This window comes from Balaenoptera acutorostrata, chromosome 18 (assembly GCF_949987535.1).
Source record: "Balaenoptera acutorostrata chromosome 18, mBalAcu1.1, whole genome shotgun sequence".
NCBI classification, from domain to species: Eukaryota; Metazoa; Chordata; class Mammalia; order Artiodactyla; family Balaenopteridae; genus Balaenoptera; species Balaenoptera acutorostrata.
This window is the reverse complement of record NC_080081.1, coordinates 34,612,692-34,632,685: the sequence shown is the minus strand read 5'-3', so window position 1 is coordinate 34,632,685 and position 19,994 is coordinate 34,612,692. Positions and strand designations below refer to the sequence as shown.

Below are 19,994 nucleotides of genomic sequence, written 5' to 3'. Positions count from 1 at the left end.
TCCCACATTTGTTTAGACACATTTTTGTATTTTCTGTGTAGGTGTGTGTCCCAGACATGTGTACTTCTCAGGACAAATGGGTTATGAACTAACTCATAAAAGAGACGTTTTCCACCATCACCAAAATACCGAGTCCCATGGGGCAAGCACTTGAAATATCGCCAGCTGTCCACTTGGAAAGCACCCACAGATTACTGGCTCATGAGCACGAAACACACAACATTCCCTCAACTCTTTACATGGCAGGTGTTATAGACTGAATTATATTCCCCCCCAAATTCTTATGTTGAAGACCTAACCCCAATGTGATGGTATTTGGAGATTGGGCCTTTGGTAGGTAATTAGGCTTAGATGAGGACCTATCAGTAAGACCCCCACGAAAGGATTAGTGTTCTTTTAAGTAGAGATGTCAGGGAGCTTGCTTGCTCTCTCTCAGCCCTGTGGGGACACAGTGACAAGACAGCTGTCTACAACCCATGAAGAGAGCCCTCCGCAAAACTGACCATGCTGACACCCTGATCTCAGACTGTCAGCCTCCACAACTATGAGGAGATAAATTTCTGTTCTTTAAGCAACCCAGTTTATGCTATTTTGTTTGGCAACCCGAGCAAGACTACGACAGTAGGCAATTCTATGCATTAACTGAACAAATACATATACAAATACACAAAATAAAATTTCCTGTAAAAAAGAGCTAAAAATAAATTTTAAAAAGGTTCTGGGCTCAAATAAACTTGGCAAATGCCCCATTAAACTTATTAATCATACATATATTTTGTGGAAAAACTTCACAAATTCCTAAAGCCTTTTTATAAAATAAGTTTATTTATTTGTTTGTTTATTTATCTTTGGCAGCATTGGGTCTTTGTTGCTGCACGCAGGCTTTCTCTAGTTGCGGTGAGCGGGGGCTACTCTTCATTGAGGTGCGTGGGCTTCTCATTGCAGTGGCTTCTCCTGTTGCTCAGCATGGGCTCTAGGTGTGCGTGCTTCAGTAGTTGTGGCACGCGGGCTCAGTAGTTGTGGCTCGTGGGCTCTAGAGCACAGGCTCAGTAGTTGTGGCACACGGGCTTAGTTGCTCCGAGGCATATGGGATCTTCCCGGACAGGGGCTCAACCCGTGTCCCCTGCATTGGCAGGCAGATTCTTAACCACTGCACCACCAGGGAAGTCCCCTTCCTAAAGCTTTTAATATTTTTGTTTTGTGGATCAATTTCTCAGAGCTTTCACTATGCTAGAGTGTACTATAAATCTCTAAGAACGTGGTGAAATAGGCATTTACTAAACTTCGTTTACCATGAAACCTGTTATTTCCATGGAGTCTGTTTAGAGACTTGTGCTCACAGTATGATTATATTCAAATTATAAAAATTCCTCATCCCTCAACATTACGAAGCCATGCTCTGTGTCATAGGTCATATGACAATTGTCACATGAGAAGTATTCTCCAGGGACAAGGAAAGCAGCAATTCACATATTCTATAGAGTTGATATGAGTTGATAATTACTCAAAACACAAGGTTAACATGAGTAAACTGAAATCATTACAAACAGAAAACAAATAGGAGTTGAAATTAGCTACTCTTGTGAGGAGGAACTATTGCTGACTCTGACTTCAAAACTCACACTATCCAGACCTCAAGTAGTACAGGAATTTATTTTATATGAATCCTGTTTCAAAGGTCATTGACAAAATTTCTGAGGTCTCCAGCTCTGCTGGAGCTATTAAATACTGAATAGGAATTACCCCAAAATAAAAGTTAAAACATACTGGAATGTAACTAAGCTATACTTAAGCATTTGTATATTGTGTTAACAATTAATTGCAGTCCAATATACTTAAGAGAGTCTCTGTTTGATAGGTTACATACTTAGGATTACCTAGCCCCTAAAGTTTTTAAGTCCCCACTCCCCTTTCATAGGATCTATATGTGATAGCCACATTAAGAAGATTCTTTAAAATCCATGAAATGGATTAGTTATATTAATCTTAGAATTAATATATTAATCATGGATTTCTTAACTTAATGAATATATTTTTTGATATTAAGTTTTTATCAAATCAGAGATCTCATATTCTCCTCTCAATCTGAGTTATTTATTCACATCAATGGTAAATGACACTTTATAAAGTATATCTAGTGATTTATCACAAAAGTATATTCATATTTTTTAAATATTTTGTGGAATTAAGAGTAACAATGTAATTTAAAGTTTAAATTAAAGAATATAAAATTTTAATACTATTTATTTTTACCTTTCCATTGCATACATTATACATCAACATACGTGATATTTCTTACAAAGAGGATACTGTTTGTAAATTGTATTTAATGACATGTTTGTCTAGAGAGCCAAATATTTTTAACCTTTTAATCACCTTATTATTTTCTCTACTTCCCATAAGCCTTCCAAGCTACAGATAAATCTACCCACAGCACATCTGTTTCAAAATTATCTGCAAAGAATAACTGAAATCCCCTAAGGGGCAAATCCTAAAATAATGAGAAACAATTGTAAATGGCTTTCTTAAAGTTTTGGGATGAGTTAGTACTTTATTGGCCTCTTTCTCACAGTTTCTGTCATACTTCAAAACCATATTCCATAAAATTTAAATTTAATATTAAAAAATATTCCAGCTAAGACATTTAATATCTAAACCAATCTTTTATTCAACCTCTGGACTCCTAGTCACAAAGAAAAAAGTTTCATTTCTTGTAATTTTTCCGTTTGAATTTCAAATGACTACATCCTCTCTGCAATTAATGTTGGTTATATTTTGTCTGAACCAAAAGCAACGTATTTAGTCTTTTATCTCACTGGGACATGCCATAACCCTGTTCATATATGTGCAATGGCTCTGTTTTTGCAGATCATCTTGAATTTGGCCCCAATACATGTTCATTGCTCTAATCTCAAAATAATATCCAATTCTTCTCTGTAGGAGATGCCATTTCCAACACTCTGAATGCCCTTTTCCCAAATGTTTTCATTTTATTTTGGAATAGTACATTAAATAATAAAATAGTCACAGTTGTATTATGTTGTGTAACCCCTAGGCCCTGTGCTAAGTTCACTATGTCATCTAACCCTTTTAATATTCATAACACACCTTTAAGACAGGTATTATTGTTATCCTTACTTAACTGATGAGGAAACTGAGATACAAGAAAGTAAAATGCCTTACTCAATATGCCACACATAAAAAGTAATAGAGTGGATTTGGGTAGGGGGAAGGATAAATAGGCACAGCACATAGGATTTTTATGACAGTAAAAATACTCTGTGTTGATACTACAATGGTGTATACATTTGTCCAAACCCATGGGGTGTACAACACCAAGAATGAACCCTACTGTAAAAGATGGACTTAGAGTGATTATGATGTGTCAATGTAAGTTCATCAAACGTAAGAAATGTACCTCTCTAGTGGAGGATGTTGATAAAGTGGGAGGCTACGCATGTGTAGGAGAAGGAGCTATATGGAAATTCTTGGTATCTTTTGCTGTTTTGCTGTAAACCTAAAACTGATCTAAAAACAATTAAGTCTTAAAAAAAAGTAAGACTTGTGAACCAAGGCAATCTGGTCTAGAAGCCAAGCCCTGAGCATGAAATCTGCCTTTGTTCCGTATTTGTTGGTTAATTTAGTCAACAAACAAATGTTAATGTTCCTGACCTTCCAATCTGAGCTGGAAATACTAAGATACTACCCCTGACTTTAAGTAGCTTTCAATCGATTTGGGGGAATTACTGGATTGGCCAAAAAGTTCGGGTTTTTCCATAACATCGTAGTAAAAACCTGAACGAACTTTTTGGTCAGCCCGATAGATATATATATAAAGAGTTACAATAAATCTTGTTAAATACCTCAGGGAAGATGAGGTGTGAGCAAACAGGAATTAGTCAACTGAAGAAGAGGAGGGGTTGCTAAGTAAGGAAAGACCACAGAGGCACATCTCTGCCTTACACACACACACACACACACACACACACACACACACACACACACTTCTGTAATGACATGCTGAACTACTCAAACCCATGCTCAGTTTTCCTTCCTTAAAATGGTATCACACAGTCTAGCACATGATCATTTTCAAATAGTTTCATAGGTCATTATCTCATCTCTTCATACTGTCTCCATTCTTCTGACCTTGAGAAAAATGTTAAGACATGTAATAGTCTCTGATTTTTGGTTAAATGTCTTCAGGACATTATGATTCATTTAATTACTTTAAATGTATCTCTTTTGTGTGATGTTTCATTTTAGAGGAATTAAAAAGGAGCCCAAGTTGGTGTTATGTAATTAACTCTGTAGATAAAATCTGACTCCAACCAGTAGCTGATCTATCCCCCTTTCAAAAGTTTACTTTAACAGGGGTGTGTAGCCATAAAAGGAAATTCATAAATGACTCAAATGAGTTTTATTTCATTTTTCTATAATATTTACAATCTCAATCTTAACCAAAGTTGCTACTATATGTTTTGAATATACGAGAAAATAATATTTGGTAAAGAAAGGATAGCTAACCAACAATAAGGGATGAAAAAACTATAGTAAGTGTGCATCAGTCTTTATGTTCTAAAGTAATCACAACCATAAATTTCTGGCAAAGTAACTAAATCTACACACACACACACAACAATTTGGTATAAGCATTTTCACACATAAGTCACAGAGTAGAAACAATATTTATCTTAAACTCTTGATCTTTTGAGATGTAGTTTCAAATGAGGGTTAAAAGCAGAATCTACTAAACCAGAACTCAGAAAATCTTGTCTTCCTGCTTGTGAATGCAGAGGTAAGATGGCTGACTCAAACTAAAATGTGTGTTTTCACCCTTCACTGACAAGTTATTTGTTTGTTACTTCTGGAGAAAATGTACATAACTAATTTATTTGAGAAACCTGTTAGAAAAAAATATATATCCTCCATTCTCCTCCACTGTGTAACGCATGGGGAGCTGTCAAGAAATGTAGTCATGAAGCACAGAGATTCAGATACACCCCAGAATTCAGAGACCTCCTGACAACTTTCTGATACTCCCAGGAGGATTCTGGGCCTATGAACTAATGAAAGGATTAGATTAAGACAGACAAAGCTATGCTGTTTCTAGCCTGTAGAGATTCAAAAACATGCTTAAAACGTTACCTGGCATAGATGTTACATAAGCACCAAACATTGCTATTAGTATTATTTACATTAATTGAATTCTATTTAATACTTTATGAAAGTGTTTTCTTTAATGAATGGTCTTTTAATACTAATGTTTGATATTATAAAAAATTATGATGTAAACTGCTTGCACCACAGAGTTGAAGAAGATGTTGGCAAATGTCCTTTCAAGCTTGAATAGACATTGTTTTATCATGGGATTCTTTTCCCTGCAATACTGTGCAGAGGCTGCTTTTAAAATCCCAATCATTATGCTAATAATTCCTATGTTCTCTAATTTATTTATTCGTTCCCAAATCATAATCTAAAATACTAAAAAGTTTTGCCTTAATATTGTTGTTTAAATTGACTAAGTAATAATAGTTTACATTTAAAGCTGGCCTATTTATGTGCAACAAGAATTCTTTTGAGCACTTCTGAGGGTTAATTTTGTGAGATGGAGACATTATTATTTTCGTTTTATAAATATGGAAACTGAGGCAAAGACATGTTGAAATATAGTGTTACTATGAATAAAAGTATAGATTTTCTTATTCATTAGTTCAAATGGAAAAACTTTCTTGATTAAGTCTTGTGCCAGACATTTTATTATAGAGCAGTCTATTACACTTCGACTTTTTAAAACAGAACATAGAGAGTTCCATTATTTTGGTCAATTTCTTCATCTTTCTCTTTGTTAGAAGACTTTCTGATATTGAAAATTCTGCCTCAGTTTTATGGTCAGAAAAATGTCTCTCAAAGTCCATGACTATAGATCTGATGACTTACCCCATTGTGTTCCTTCCCACATTATTAGAGCCCACAGACATGTGCTGGGTAGCCACTGGGTGGTTAAGATCCATCATATATGCCATGACAGAGAGAAGGACACAAAAATGCAACACTTTCTCAAAAAGAAGCTTCTTGTTTGTAAAATATGCAGTTATTTTATGACACGAAGTCTCAAGTGATTATTTTTAAAGAGGATAAATTTTCAGATAATATAAAGAAAGAAGTGGCATTTGTGCTAAGTCTTGAAACAGGAGTGTGATTTTGACTGAGGGAGATAAGGTGAGAAGAAGGTGTTGAAGGTTTTCGAATGGCAAGGTCAAGGGTTCCAAGGCAAAAAAGTACATAGAGCATGGGGAATGGTGGGTGGGCTAAGGCCTCAATGAATGCTCCATCTGCACAGTATTTCTAGGCCATTTTGATGGATTTATTATGTTTCTTACATGTTTTACAGTCCCAGGTGTATTGTAAGGCCTTTGAGCACCACTGTCCCCCCCCCCCATTTCCCATATAGTGGGCAGCTAATAGTGTGTGTCCAATAGTGATAACTAACTCAACCGAAAGGAGTGGGTAAGCTTGGTAAGTGCAGATCATGTTGTAAGAGGCAAGGCAAGTATTGAGTGTCTAAACGGGACATTCAAGAAAGGAAATGTATGATCTAATTATAACATTCATACTTGTGATAGTTCACAAAGTATAATGGCTCACAATTTTGCAGATTTTCATGAGATTAGAGTGAAAATTAAGTTTGCTGCTATTGTCAAGAAAGAAATTAAAAATTTTTTTATACAGCAGGTTCTTATTAGTTATCTATTTTATACATATTAGTGCATATACGTCAATCCCAGTATCCCAATTCATCCCACCACCACCCCCCCTCACTTTCCCTCCTTGGTGTCCATACGTTTGTTCTCTACATCTGTGTCTCTATTTCTGCCTTGCAAAACAGTTAATCTGTACAATTTTTCTAGATTCCACATATATGTGTTAATATATGATACTTGTTTTTCTCTTTCTGACTTGCTTCACTCTGTATGACAGTCTCTAGATCTATCCACGTCTCTGTAAATGACCCAATTTCGTTCCTTTTTATGGCTGCATAATAGTCCATTGTATATATGTACCACATCTTCTTTATCCATTCGTCTGTCGATGGGCATTTAGGTTGCTTCCATGACCTGGCTATGGTAAATAGTGCTACAATGAACATTGGGGTGCATGTGTCTTTTTGAATTATGGTTTTCTCTGGGTATATGCCTAGTAGTGGGATTGCTGGGTCACATGGTAATTCTATTTCTAGTTTTTTAAGGAACCTCCATACTGTGCTCCATAGTGGCTGTATCAATTTACATTCCCACCAACAGTGCAAGAAGATTCCTTTTTCTCCACACCCTCTCCAGTATTTGTTGTTTGTAGATTTTCTGATGATGCCCCAAATTTTTATTTCTAATAATTGCTGAATTTACTATGTGATTGTCATTATGCTAAACACTCTGACATGCATTATATGATTTCATCGTCACAATAACTCTATCAGATAAATATTGTCATTATGTCCCTTTTACAGATGGATGGAATGATTATGGGAGGGAGAATAAGTAACTTGACTAGGTCATGGACTGAGATGAACAGAACCACATCTGACTGAGCCACAGCCCACTCCGAATCACCATGTTAATCATAAAAATGTTTCTACCCTGAAGAAATCTACATCAGAAGTAAATATCCATTTGTACGTGATTTTTGAAATTCACTTTCAAGCTGTATTTCTCATCTACAACTCTAAATATATTTATTATTTTGAAATGTATTTTCTATTTTGAAAGCTTGCCTCCATACCTTTGCACTTGCTATTGCTACTTTCTAGAATGCTCTTCAGCAATACATCTTTATGCCTCACCTTCCCCAGCCCCCATATAACATAGCACTGGGTTCAGTTAATAGTTCACCTCCCGCACCCTGACGTCTTTTTAGCCTGAGTGTTGTTTAGGAATACTACATACTTATTTATTTATTAATAATATCTGTTCAGATAGGCTCTATGTGGGCAAGGATATTTGAATGTGTTTTGTTCACCACTGTATTCCCAGAATATAGGAAGAGTGTCTGGCACAAAGTAAGGACTCAATAAATATCTATTAAACGAAAAAAAATGAATGAATGAGCGCATGGAGGAAAAAACAGATGCTCATTGCTGATCTATGGCCATTGAAGTCTACACTGCCTTAGTAGCTATTTAAGTGCCTGAGAGGCTGGGGCTATGGCATGTCAGAGTGTTTTGTATGGTGTCAATTTGATAATGATGATAAAGTGGAAGGCTGCTGAGTTATTGCCCTTTTTGCATTATCCTACCTCTAACTGAATGCTCTGAATCTGTCTTCGCTCTTCAAAATGATGTGGTTGGAAAGAGAATACTCCATAAATTTTTAAGTTGATGGCAATCTGTGGCTCTTGAAATCATCAACCAAGGTATCCCACTTCTAAATATGCACATTTCTGAATTTAGTTTAAAAAATCTAGCACATGTACTTGAAAATTTATTTCACACTTCCATAATAAAGTGTACATTTCTAATCATTTGGTTTAATCTATGCTTCTACATCATCAAAAATAAACCATCTTTGGATTAAACTTTATTCTCACAGATTCCACCTTACATACACATGGTTATATACAAAAGTCCTAAATTATTACATTTCAATCCACTAGAAGTCTATATTACATAAAGTATGGTGTCAGAACAATTTGCTAGTTATTTGAAAAGTTCAGATAGACTTGCATTTTATGCATTTAAAGAAGTAGATTAAGTAATTACATGCTTAACAACTGCAGAAAAAATTGCAAAAAAGCAAAAAACAAAAACTATCCTTGAGATAAGATAGAACTTTATAAGCATGGCATTAGTGCTAGAAACTATTAAAAAAAAAGAGTGATAGAATTATCTGTGCAGAAATTAAAAACATATTTAGGAAAGCTAAGGTTGGAAGATAAGTAACAAGATAGGAAAATATATAAATCAAAAGCAAAGGATTCTTGAGCTTAATTTATAAACAATGAAGAATCCAATATTAAATGGCAAAAAATATGAACAGAAAAAAATAATTAAAACTAATAATTAGTTAATTAACTTACAAAAATATACAACCTCACTAGTAAATAAGGAATTAAAGATCAAATCAAACATAAAATATCAATTATGTCCATCACATTGGCAAAGCTAAAAAAATACTGACACTATACTAGTAGAAGTATGTATATTGCATAATATTTCTCAAGGCCCATTTTGTCTAATGTATCAAAATTTAAAATATGAATACTTTTAGCCCAATACTTTCAAACTGACAAATCTAAGAATTCATCCTGAGGTAATGTGAGACAGAGGCTATGTAAGAATAAAACCTTAGGGCTTCCCTGGTGGCGCAGTGGTTGAGAGTCTGCCTGCTAGTGCGGGGGACACGGGTTCGAGCCCTGGTCTGGGAAGATCCCACATGCCGCGGAGCGGCTGGGCCCGTGAGCCACAATTGCTGAGCCTGCGCGTCTGGAGCCTGTGCCCCGCGACGGGAGGGGCCGCGATAGAGAAAGGCCCGCGCACCGCGATGAAGAGCGGTCCCCGCACCGCGATGAAGAGTGGCCCCCGCTTGCCGCAACTGGAGAAAGCCCTCTCACGAACCGAAGACCCAACACAGCCAAAAATAAATAAATAAATAAATAAATAAGAAAATCCTTTAAAAAAAAAAAAAAAAAGAATAAAACCTTAGATGTTCATACAAATGTGTTGAGTAGAATAAATTACAATGTATCCTAGACTGAAATTCCAATAGGTCATTAAAATTATGTATTAGAAAGCTAGATAAAAGGATACAGAAACACGTCCATGGTAGATTTTTATGTTTTATAACAAATTAGACTACAGTATGATCATATTTTATACATGCTATCAGTGGTTTTCTTCTTATATGTGATCGTATCTTTGCTTTCTTACTTGTTTCTTGAAATTTTCTAAATATTTGGCAATGAACATTTTTTTTAAATCAGAAAAACACTGAAATAGAGAATCCAGAGACGGCTTCAGTGGTATTAAAAGAAAAATTACTTTTCAAAAACCAGGAGAAACAAACATGTACTGCTCTGAATATGTTAGTAGAAAATTGCATATATATAGAGAAGAGTATTTTATTTTAGAAGCATTAGTATGAAGTAAAAATAAATAATTAAAAATAGGTCCTTAAACTGCTTGTATATTAGGAGCATAACATCTAGACTTTATTGCCTAGAACTTATAACTTGGCTATTTCCTTTCCACAAGTTGAAAAGCTTAGGACAAGTTCAGCTTCTAAAACTCTTACATATTAAGGGGAGCTGCAAATACAAAGAAACATTTTTATCACAAAATATTATATCAAATATTTAAAGGAAAAAAACATGATAAAAAATGAATAAAGAGGGACTTCCCTGGTGGCGCAGTGGTTAAGAATCCGCCTGCCATTACAGGGGACACGGGTTCAATCCCTGGTCCAGGAAGATCCCACATGCCGCAGAGCAACTAAGCCTGTGCACCACACTGCTGAGCCTGCGTTCTAGAGCCCTCAAGCCACAGCTACTGAGCCCGCGTGACACGACTACTGAAGCCTGCGCACCTAGAGCCCGTGCTCCACAAAAAGAGAAGTCACCGCAATGAGAAGCCCGTGCACCACAAAGAAGAGTAGCCCCTGCTTACCACAACTAGAGAAAGCCCACACGCAGCAACGAAGACCCAATGCAGCCAAAAATAAATTTGAAAAAATGAATGAAGATATGAGGATTACTAACTACTAAAAAGCTCTCACCTTTAATTACACCTTGAAGTGGTCAATTTTTGAATTGCATTTCATTTTTCTTTCACATTTAGCCTGACTTTTCTGAAAACTAGCTTTTCAGTTTTTGAAACACAGGACTTCTAGACCTCAACAATAAATTTTATTAAATCTCAAGGCCTCCCTGTTTGGGTAAGAATGAGTAATACATCTTCCTACAAGATATGGCCTCTTTGGTATAGATGCCTCACACTCTTTTTTTGTTGGCTTAATTGACAGGATTTACCCTTTCTGAATGGAGGGGTGTCTGGTGAGTGTATGAGCAGAGAGCCTCTTAGTATGTAAGACATCAATCTGAACAAGATGAAAAAAGACAATGGTAGAATTTTGCTATAGAAGATGTTTTGAATCAACCAAGGAATTTATCTTGTTTTCAACCTTCACACAAAACTCTTGATGAGGTTTGAAGAAATATTTGAAGAGAATGCCAAAAGTTGTATCAGCTCTCCCAACCAAATTTTACAGTCAAATATATAAAATTGCTATAGTCTCACTTTATGTCAAAATGTTCAATGATTGGGGCTTCCCTGGTGGCGCAGTGGTTGAGAATCTGCCTGCTAATGCAGGGGACACGGGTTCAAGCCCTGGTCTGGGAAGATCCCACATGCCGCGGAGCAACTAGGTCCGTGAGCCACAACTACTGAGCCTGCGCGTCTGGAGCCTGTGCTCCACAAAAAGAGAGGCTGCGACAGTGAGAGGCCCGCGCACCGCGATGAAGAGTGGCCCCCGCTTGCCGCAACTAGAGGAAGCCCTCACACAGAAACGAAGACCCAACACAGCCAAAAATAAAAATAAATTAATTAATAAAAATTGTGTTAAAAAAAAAAATGTTCGGGCTTCCCTGGTGGCGCAGTGGTTGAGAGTCTGCTTGCCAATGCAGGGGACACGGGTTCGAGCCCTGGTCTGGGAGGATCCCACATGCCGCAGAGCAACTAGGCCCGTGAGCCACAACTACTGAGCCTGCGCATCTGGAGCCTGTGCTCCGCAACAAGAGAGGCCGCGATAGTGAGAGGCCCGCGCACCGCGATGAAGAGTGGCCCCCGCTTGCTGCAACTAGAGAAAGCCCTCGCACAGAAACGAAGACCCAACACAGCCAAAAATAAATAAATAAATAAATAAATTAAAAAAAAATGTTCATTGATTAGCATCAAAAACTTAAAAGCAATGCTTCTCTTTTTTTTGCTATATTCTTGAAATTGTAATGCTGAAAACAGTTGATTTCATGGTCTTAGTTTTAATTGTACCTTTTCTGTTATGTTTTCTAGTCCCTGTTTGCCTGCCCTTCTAGACTAATGGACTCCAAGATTCTGTGAAAAGCACACATGTGCATGTGTGCATGCACACACACACAGCCTGGACACATGCGGTCATTCTCTACACATGCTGAAGCCAATGGGGACGGCAAATGGATCGAGAAAAGGGAAACAGAAAAGACAAGGAAAAAAACTGATCTCAGCAAACTAGGAGGCATTCCTGCTGTTCGGAGAGGAAGTTCAGGAACATATAATGAGAAATGAACAGCCTTCATGTACACAGTTACATTTAAGGAAGTACCATAGAGTAGGTGAGATCCCTGGCACTAGCGGGAGTAGCCCTGTATGCGTGGATATGCTAATATCCTAATATTTGGAAAGGAAGAGTTCCTTTCCTTTTTCCCCCTCTGTGGAACTAGAGTACATAATGCAAACTTTATATTTGATAATGACAATTAAGGCAAGTTGGGGTTTCCAAACTTTTCACATCTCTCACCCCACCTTACCTTTTAATTGGTTAAGAGAAGTTCAAAGTAAATTAACCTTTTAGTAAGTTAAAAGCAAAATCCATTAATTTTAAATTAAGTGGAGTTAATTTAAAGGCTCCTAAATTTTAACTTTCACTGAGTGAATTATTTTCTAGTAACTTTTCCTGAATTATACATTAAAAATACAATACCAGCCCTTGACCTAAAATCTAAAATCAAACTTGCTAATAAGCCTTTACCAGGTCTCCCCTTGATCTTTAAGCACATAGGAGATATTAATAACTTGAAGAAGGACTGATACATGTATACATGCAGAAATGGGGTGCACACAAAAAGCTCTTAACTGGCATGCAAGACAGCAGTGTTATTTCACAGAAACACAGATTCATTTAAGTAGTTTTTTTTTTCTCCACATATGGTTATATATATATAGGAATGTATATGAAACCAATAAATATGATGCTTTTTAAATTACTACATGATCAAGATATTGTCTTAGGTAGGCATATATTTAAATCTGAGATTTAATAATTCAGTATAATAGTAGATGATTATTACATTTGTAATTTTAGACACAGTTGTTTTCCCAAAATGATCCCACTTTATTCACCACTTAGTCTTCCCAGGATATAATGATGCATATCACTCCATATCCTATTACAAAAGATTTTCTATTTGATGACTCTTGGTTTAGATATATGTGAAATCACTTAAACATCAAAGCACAGAATCCAGAAAGATCAAATACAAAAGGAAATGAGAAATAGTGATAGAATGAAAGGCAAATTGATATGAGGTAATTAAGGAAGTAACTAGGGTTTGGAGAAGAAATTTAAGACACATACTACAAAAATGAAATAGAAATAAAAAGAAATAAGGTTTCAGTGAGGTAGAAAGATGAAAATAAAAATCAGAATGGATCCTATGTGAGATGATAAAGTGTAGGTAGGGAAACAGAATGGTGTATTAATCCAAAGAAAGGAAGTATAAGGAAAAACTCGGATTTTGTAATGAGGTGTGAATGTTTGTTCAATTTCATGCTGTTTCATAGTGTTTGAATTTATAGTTGTTTTGAGAATGGAAGCCTAAATTCCTGGTTTACTGCTCTCCACAGCATTGCAGAAATATTTAATCTTCTATGTGATGACCAAGTGCCATGATACCGCTCCACAATCTAACCCCTCCGGCTTCAGAGCTGCCATTGGCAACACAGCCAACTCCATATTACATAAGTATATATGTTTATACACACACATACACACACACACATGTGCATGCATGTACCTGTGCACACAGTAGGCAAGCTTTAGTTTCTGCCTTAACCTTTTCCTCCTCTTCCTTCTTACCAAAAGACCATTTTTAACACATGAACGAATGAAGCTATGCAAATACCCATGTTCACCCCATTCTACCCCATGCTACAACATTCTGTTTTAAAAATCAAGCAAGGTACAAGGAATGTATCTGCAACACTCAAATTATTCACACTTAAAGTACTTTCAAAAATATGAAATAAGTTCTCAATTTAAAAGGGCTCTAAATTGCACATCATTTTCATATAAATTTCAACTTTAGGGTAGTAAACTGAAGTGAAAATTATATAGTGTATTTAAACCTACATTTCTTGCAAAATCATTTCCAAAAGTTTGCCACCAATGAATTATATTCTTGATTAGCTTAGAGTACTATGAACCAGGGAAGAAAGAAAATAATTCTGGGCTTATATAAACATCTACCTTCAATAGCTTAGCAAGCAAACATTAACAAATGCTTTGCATCTTATTTTCTTACAACAGTCCTATAAAACAATAAACCTCTGAAAGCAATTACTCTAAATTTATTTTTCCTCCACATTGAAGCAGAAAATACTGTCACGCAAAAGTTAGCATTGAACTTGTATAATAGCAGAGATTTATTGAGACAAGGAACAATGCTGATTAAAAAAATAAAAGCATTGAAATACATCCTAACATCTTTCCTGAAACACATGATAATAATTATCTTAGGAAAAGGTGGTGCTGACAGCAGCATAAATGATGCTTCCAAATGGAGAGTTAATTTTAAGGACTAAACCATAAATTACTTCTTTAAAATTAGTGAGAAAAGAATAGATCCCTTCTGAAGTCAACTTAATCAATTCACACGAATTTTGCACAAGAGAAAAAATTATTAGACTATAACATTCCAAGAGGTTATATGAGAATCATTTTAAAGAGCCTTGCCACTCTTATTCAGGAACTAATTTAGAATATATATGACTGGATTTTCAAATATCTGTTTGACAACCTATATTCTAACATATTTATTGCCATCTCAATCTAGGTTTAAAAATAGTAATTGGTTAGGTTTTTCTCACTTTTTAAAAATGTTCTCTTTTCAAAAATTCAATTCTAAAGCAGAACTCTAAGTAATTTTCCTACTTGTATGGCATCTGGATATTAGCAGAGTCAAAGGATAGTAGGCATTTAATAAATTCACATTGACTAATACATGCTATTATTGGTTAGCTGTCCCCTCGTTGTCCTTGCTATGCTTCCCTGAGGAAAAGTGTGTGAGAAAAATACACTTCTTCAATGTAGAAGGTTTTCCTCTCCTTTTACTTTGGTCTTGGCTCTAGGACTTACTATGGCCATGGGAATGTAAGCAGATGTGACATATGCCATCGTGAACTAGAAATAAATGTTTGTTGTCAGAAGCAGCTGAGATTTTGGTGTTGCTTGTTGCAGCAGTTAAGACTGACTATGCAAGATGCATCATAAATACGATAGTTATTTGTTATAACTACTTAAAATGTTGAGAGCATATATAGGACACAGCTCAACTGCTGATATAATGCATCAGAAGTAAACATACTGAAACCCGAAGTCTTTGATTCCTGTGGGTAGAGTCAGGAATCTTCATAAGAATAAGAGCAGGCTCTAGTCAGAGCAAATCTGCTCCCCGCAGCTAATTCTTGGTTCATTCTTAAGGGAGGAGAAGAAGAGAAAAAGTTGCATTTTGAATGATGGTACCAATTATGTGGAGCCTACATGTTAAGATTTGGATGTACTGATAAACCTTGACTGACTAAAGATTGCAACTTGATTACTGACAAATGGTCCAAAATAATCTGTCCAAGTATGAGGAGAAAGAGGTGGATAGAGACTTAAAATGAAGTTATTACAGGACAAAATGTTTTACTGAGTTTAAAACAAAGTAATAAAAACTCACTTTTAACCTAGTTAATGGTGGCATTTAATCACTTTTCAAATAAGGAAGGGTAGAAATAAACAGGCTTTAATAAAAATTAAAATATATTTATTACAAGTATGCTTCCTTGTTTCTAAAATCCAATGTAGTAAATTATCTGATAAATTTTGATTAAAATATTATTTTATAGTTATATTTTTATGATAGTGGTATGGTAAAAAGCTCTAACCTGTATTTACTAGCACATATGTAAAGAATGATCAATTGTGTTTGCAGATAATGGTGATTAAGACAGGTCTAGGACAAGACCGAAAATTATCAAATAGCAATGGTGATTAAGACAGGTCTAGGACAGGACTGAAAATTATCAAATAGCTACTAAGTATCCAGTTATTATTGTCAAGGTAAATTGGCCTAAGTCCCGGACTTGATTTTATTCTAGTAATGGTATTTTACGTTGAGATTTGACCTTTATTTATCCAAAGAATCCTCATTGGAAATAAGAATAAAGTCCATGTCCAGAAATAAAAAAAAAAAAAAAAAGATTGGTTCTACAGCACTATTTAGTGACCAGAATGTTATTGGCTACAATTCTGGGGACACTGGGGTTCATTTAAAGAAATTATCTTATTTTCAAATGAGTATTTGCCTATAGTGAGTAGATAGGGGCGGCTAAAGTGTATGGGAGACAATTGTTTAAACAACGTTTAAAAAATCACCATTAAAGTATCATTAAACATCATTAAAAGTGAATTTATTCAAAAACTGTTTCTGTGAATTTGAATTCTTCACCAAATTCACACAACCCAAGCCTATAAATGAATGCATAGGTGGATGGGTAATTTGTTAACTACTAAAGAAACTTCTCCAATCCCATCATTAGCTAGGACTTAGAAAAAGTTATTTCTCCTGTTAAGTCCCCTTCAGACCTGCCATTTCCATCCATAGATCAAATGGCTCTTTTTTAGAATCAAGTATATTGTCTCATCTCTTTTCAGAAGGCCATGAAATCTCCATTATAACAGTAAGTAATTATTATATATAGTTCATAAGAATTTTCTAAGTGTGCTTTTCAATTATCTCCATCATTCTCTGCCTCCATAGCCCACCCCCCTTAACAACTAATCTTGAATTTATGCCTTTATTGTTTTACCCTCATACAATATCTTTTATTTATTTTTTAAATTTTTTCTTGTTGGAAACAAACCATTTTTTCCTCATCAATTAAAAATTTAGTGACCATAACCTCATCATAAGTATCACCTAGTGATATCACCTTACCATCTGGCTTCAACACATATAAATATTCACAGTATCTTCTAATATAAATATTAGAGCTCTCAGAACAGAACCATATACCGTTTCAGAATTTTTAAATGGCATTTTATTATGTATATCTTCACTGAGATTTTATAAAGCATAAGGAAAACAGAAAGGGGAAAAAAACTAGCTGTACATGTATTATTAATTCTGCTTAAATTTATGAAGTTAATATTGATTGAAATCTATTGGACAAAATATTTGCATTTTGTATTTGTATTACAAATGACAAAACTGCATTTTTAAAAATAACATCTCCTTAATTAAAATCCCAACAAGATAGCATATTTGCAAATATTCAAATTTGAAATGATCAAAACAGACATAATTTCTCAATTTGCTTGCTATTTCTTTTTTTAGTATCTGAAATTTAGCAAAAAAACATGTTATATGATTACTTGGACATCTTCCATGCTTTTAACATGCTGGTTTGATATAGAAATAAAATTAGTTCCTTCACAAACATGAACTATGATGTTTTCCTTATGATTTCACTGGCCAAGATATTTTTTCAGAATAATTTTATTTGCTTATGGTAATTTTCTTCCACTACACAATTTTATTCTATTTTTCTGAATAAAATGTGCATTCTTACTTGAAGTACTACATAATGTTGAATAATGTTAAAATGCATCCATGTTCATATTAGAATCAACTTAAAACTGTATATTCTAAAATGATTCTTTGCACTCTATTTCAAACTGAGTTCTCATATTTACAATGAATCTGCTTCAGTATTAAAGGTTTGCTTTGATTATCGAAATTGTTTTAAAGATCTTATTGATAAACCATGATTTTCATTTTAATTTTCTGCAAAATATTTGGGAGATTATTATTTCCCAAAATTATTTAATATGTAAGTCTTGGAGAAATACACCTTTGGATGCTTTTCTCTTCACAGTTTTCTTCACATTGAATTCAGTACAGTTTAGTGAGCCTCTTCTTCCTGTGAGGACATTTATAAGGTTATAGAACTTCAGAGAAGATTAAGACATGGTGTGTTTCTTCATGGAAATCACAAGCTCTAGGGGTGACAGACACATACACATACACACCACAAATATTATGTGGTAAGTGATAGGCAGTAAGGGTGGAAACTGTACGCTATGGAAGCATTTCTTGAGAAAGCGTCAACAGAGCATGAAACTGGGCCTGTGCTTAAGAGAGATTCTCGCACTGAATTTAAGGCTCTGTTGTCACCATCTTGAATTCTTATCATAAGGGGTCCCACATTTCCATTTTGCACTGGGCTAGTCTTGAATATGAGCCTGTATGTATGGCAGCCAAGGGCAGATGTTGAACACTGAGGAAACAGAGTAACTGTAAAGTTCCTGAAATAGTTGATATTTGATTTGGTGAATTCACTGGAAGGACTGGAATCTGGAAAGGACATGAGGAGAGGCAAATAATTCCAGAGAAAAGATGTAGAACGAAGTCAGGAAATAAAATTTGCTTAGGAATAATAATGAGGCTCTTATATCTAAGCAAGATGAAGTTAAAAGAATAATTTGTAATCAGATTTCCAAGGGCCTTAAAGGCCTAGCTAGAAGGCTAGATTTTATTTATAAAAATATGACAACTTGAAGCAAAGAAATGAAATGAAATGTAAGTTGGTGCTAAATGTGAAGTTGTGGAGAAAGACTAGAAAGTGGAACCTTTGCTAGAAGATAATGAAGAAATCTAAATAAACTATGATGACAGGCTATAGAGGGCAACGAAAGTGGCAATGAAGAGATGGGTATGCAAACAAATATTCAAGGGCACATAGTGTTTTATAAACAGAACCCACTATTTGTCTTTTACTCTTGAAAGAGAGCACATAAGAGAATTTCACCAGTCTCACTGAAATGGAAAAAAATGATAATATACTTGGAGAGTAATATAAGTTCTTTTTTTCAGAAGTTACTAATCACCTATAAATGAGGCCCCTAAAGCTTTATAGCAAGGGATTAGCAATTTTCACTAAAACCAAAAATGAAGAAGCATCAGAAACAAAATCCTGATCAAGGATTCATTAAGCATACAAAATACAAACTATCTCTTCTGCATGGTTTATTCCTATACCTCTACCTATAACACCAAATCAATCAATTGATATGCCATAAAGTCAAATTAAAAACTAATATTAAAATGAGCTTGACGGGGCTTCCCTGGTGGCGCAATGGTTAAGAATCCGCCTGCTAATGCAGGGGATGTGGGTTCGATCCCTGGTCCAGGAAGATCCCATATGCGGCAGAGCAACTAAGCCTGTGCGCCACAGCTACTGAGCCTGCGCTCTGGAGCCCGCGAGCCACAACTACTGAAGCCCGTGTGCCTACAGCCAGTGCTCTGCAACAAGAGAGGCCACCGCAATGAGAAGCCCGCGCGCAGCAACGAATACCCAACAAAGCCAAAAATAAATAAATTAATTAATTTTTTAAAAAAAGAAATGTAAATGGCATCAGTTGAAGTATTGTCATTGTGTTTAAAAAAAAAAGTGAGCTTGATGCAGTGGAGTCAAAACAGTTGATTTTTTGTTTTTCACTTCTCAACGTATTCCTTTGAAACAGGAGTATGATCATATTAATTACGAAAATGACCCTTTTGGGGGCTTCACTGGTGGCACAGTGGTTGAGAATCTGCCTGCCAATGCAGGGGACACGGGTTCGAGCCCTGGTCTGGGAAAATCCCACATGCCGCGGAGCAACTAGGCCCATGAGCCACAATTACTGAGCCTGCGCGTCTGGAGCCTGTGCTCCGCAACAAGAGAGGCCGCGATAGTGAGAGGCCCGCGCACCGCGATGAAGAGTGGCCCCCGCTTGCCGCAACTAGAGGAAGCCCTCACACAGAAACGAAGACCCAACACAGCCATAAATAATAAATAAATAATGAGGTTTCCATTTGCTAAAAAAAAAGAAAATGACCCTTTAGTCTATATAATCTCTTTTTCCAAATACAGATCTGGAGAGAGA

At 35.6% G+C, this 19,994-nt stretch overlaps 1 protein-coding gene across 1 annotated transcript in view; it reads right to left on the bottom strand.

The window, feature by feature from the left end:
- DACH1 (dachshund family transcription factor 1) overlaps positions 1 to 19,994 on the bottom strand; it is a 411,296-nt gene that overhangs the window by 243,729 nt on the left and 147,573 nt on the right. The window lies entirely within an intron of this gene.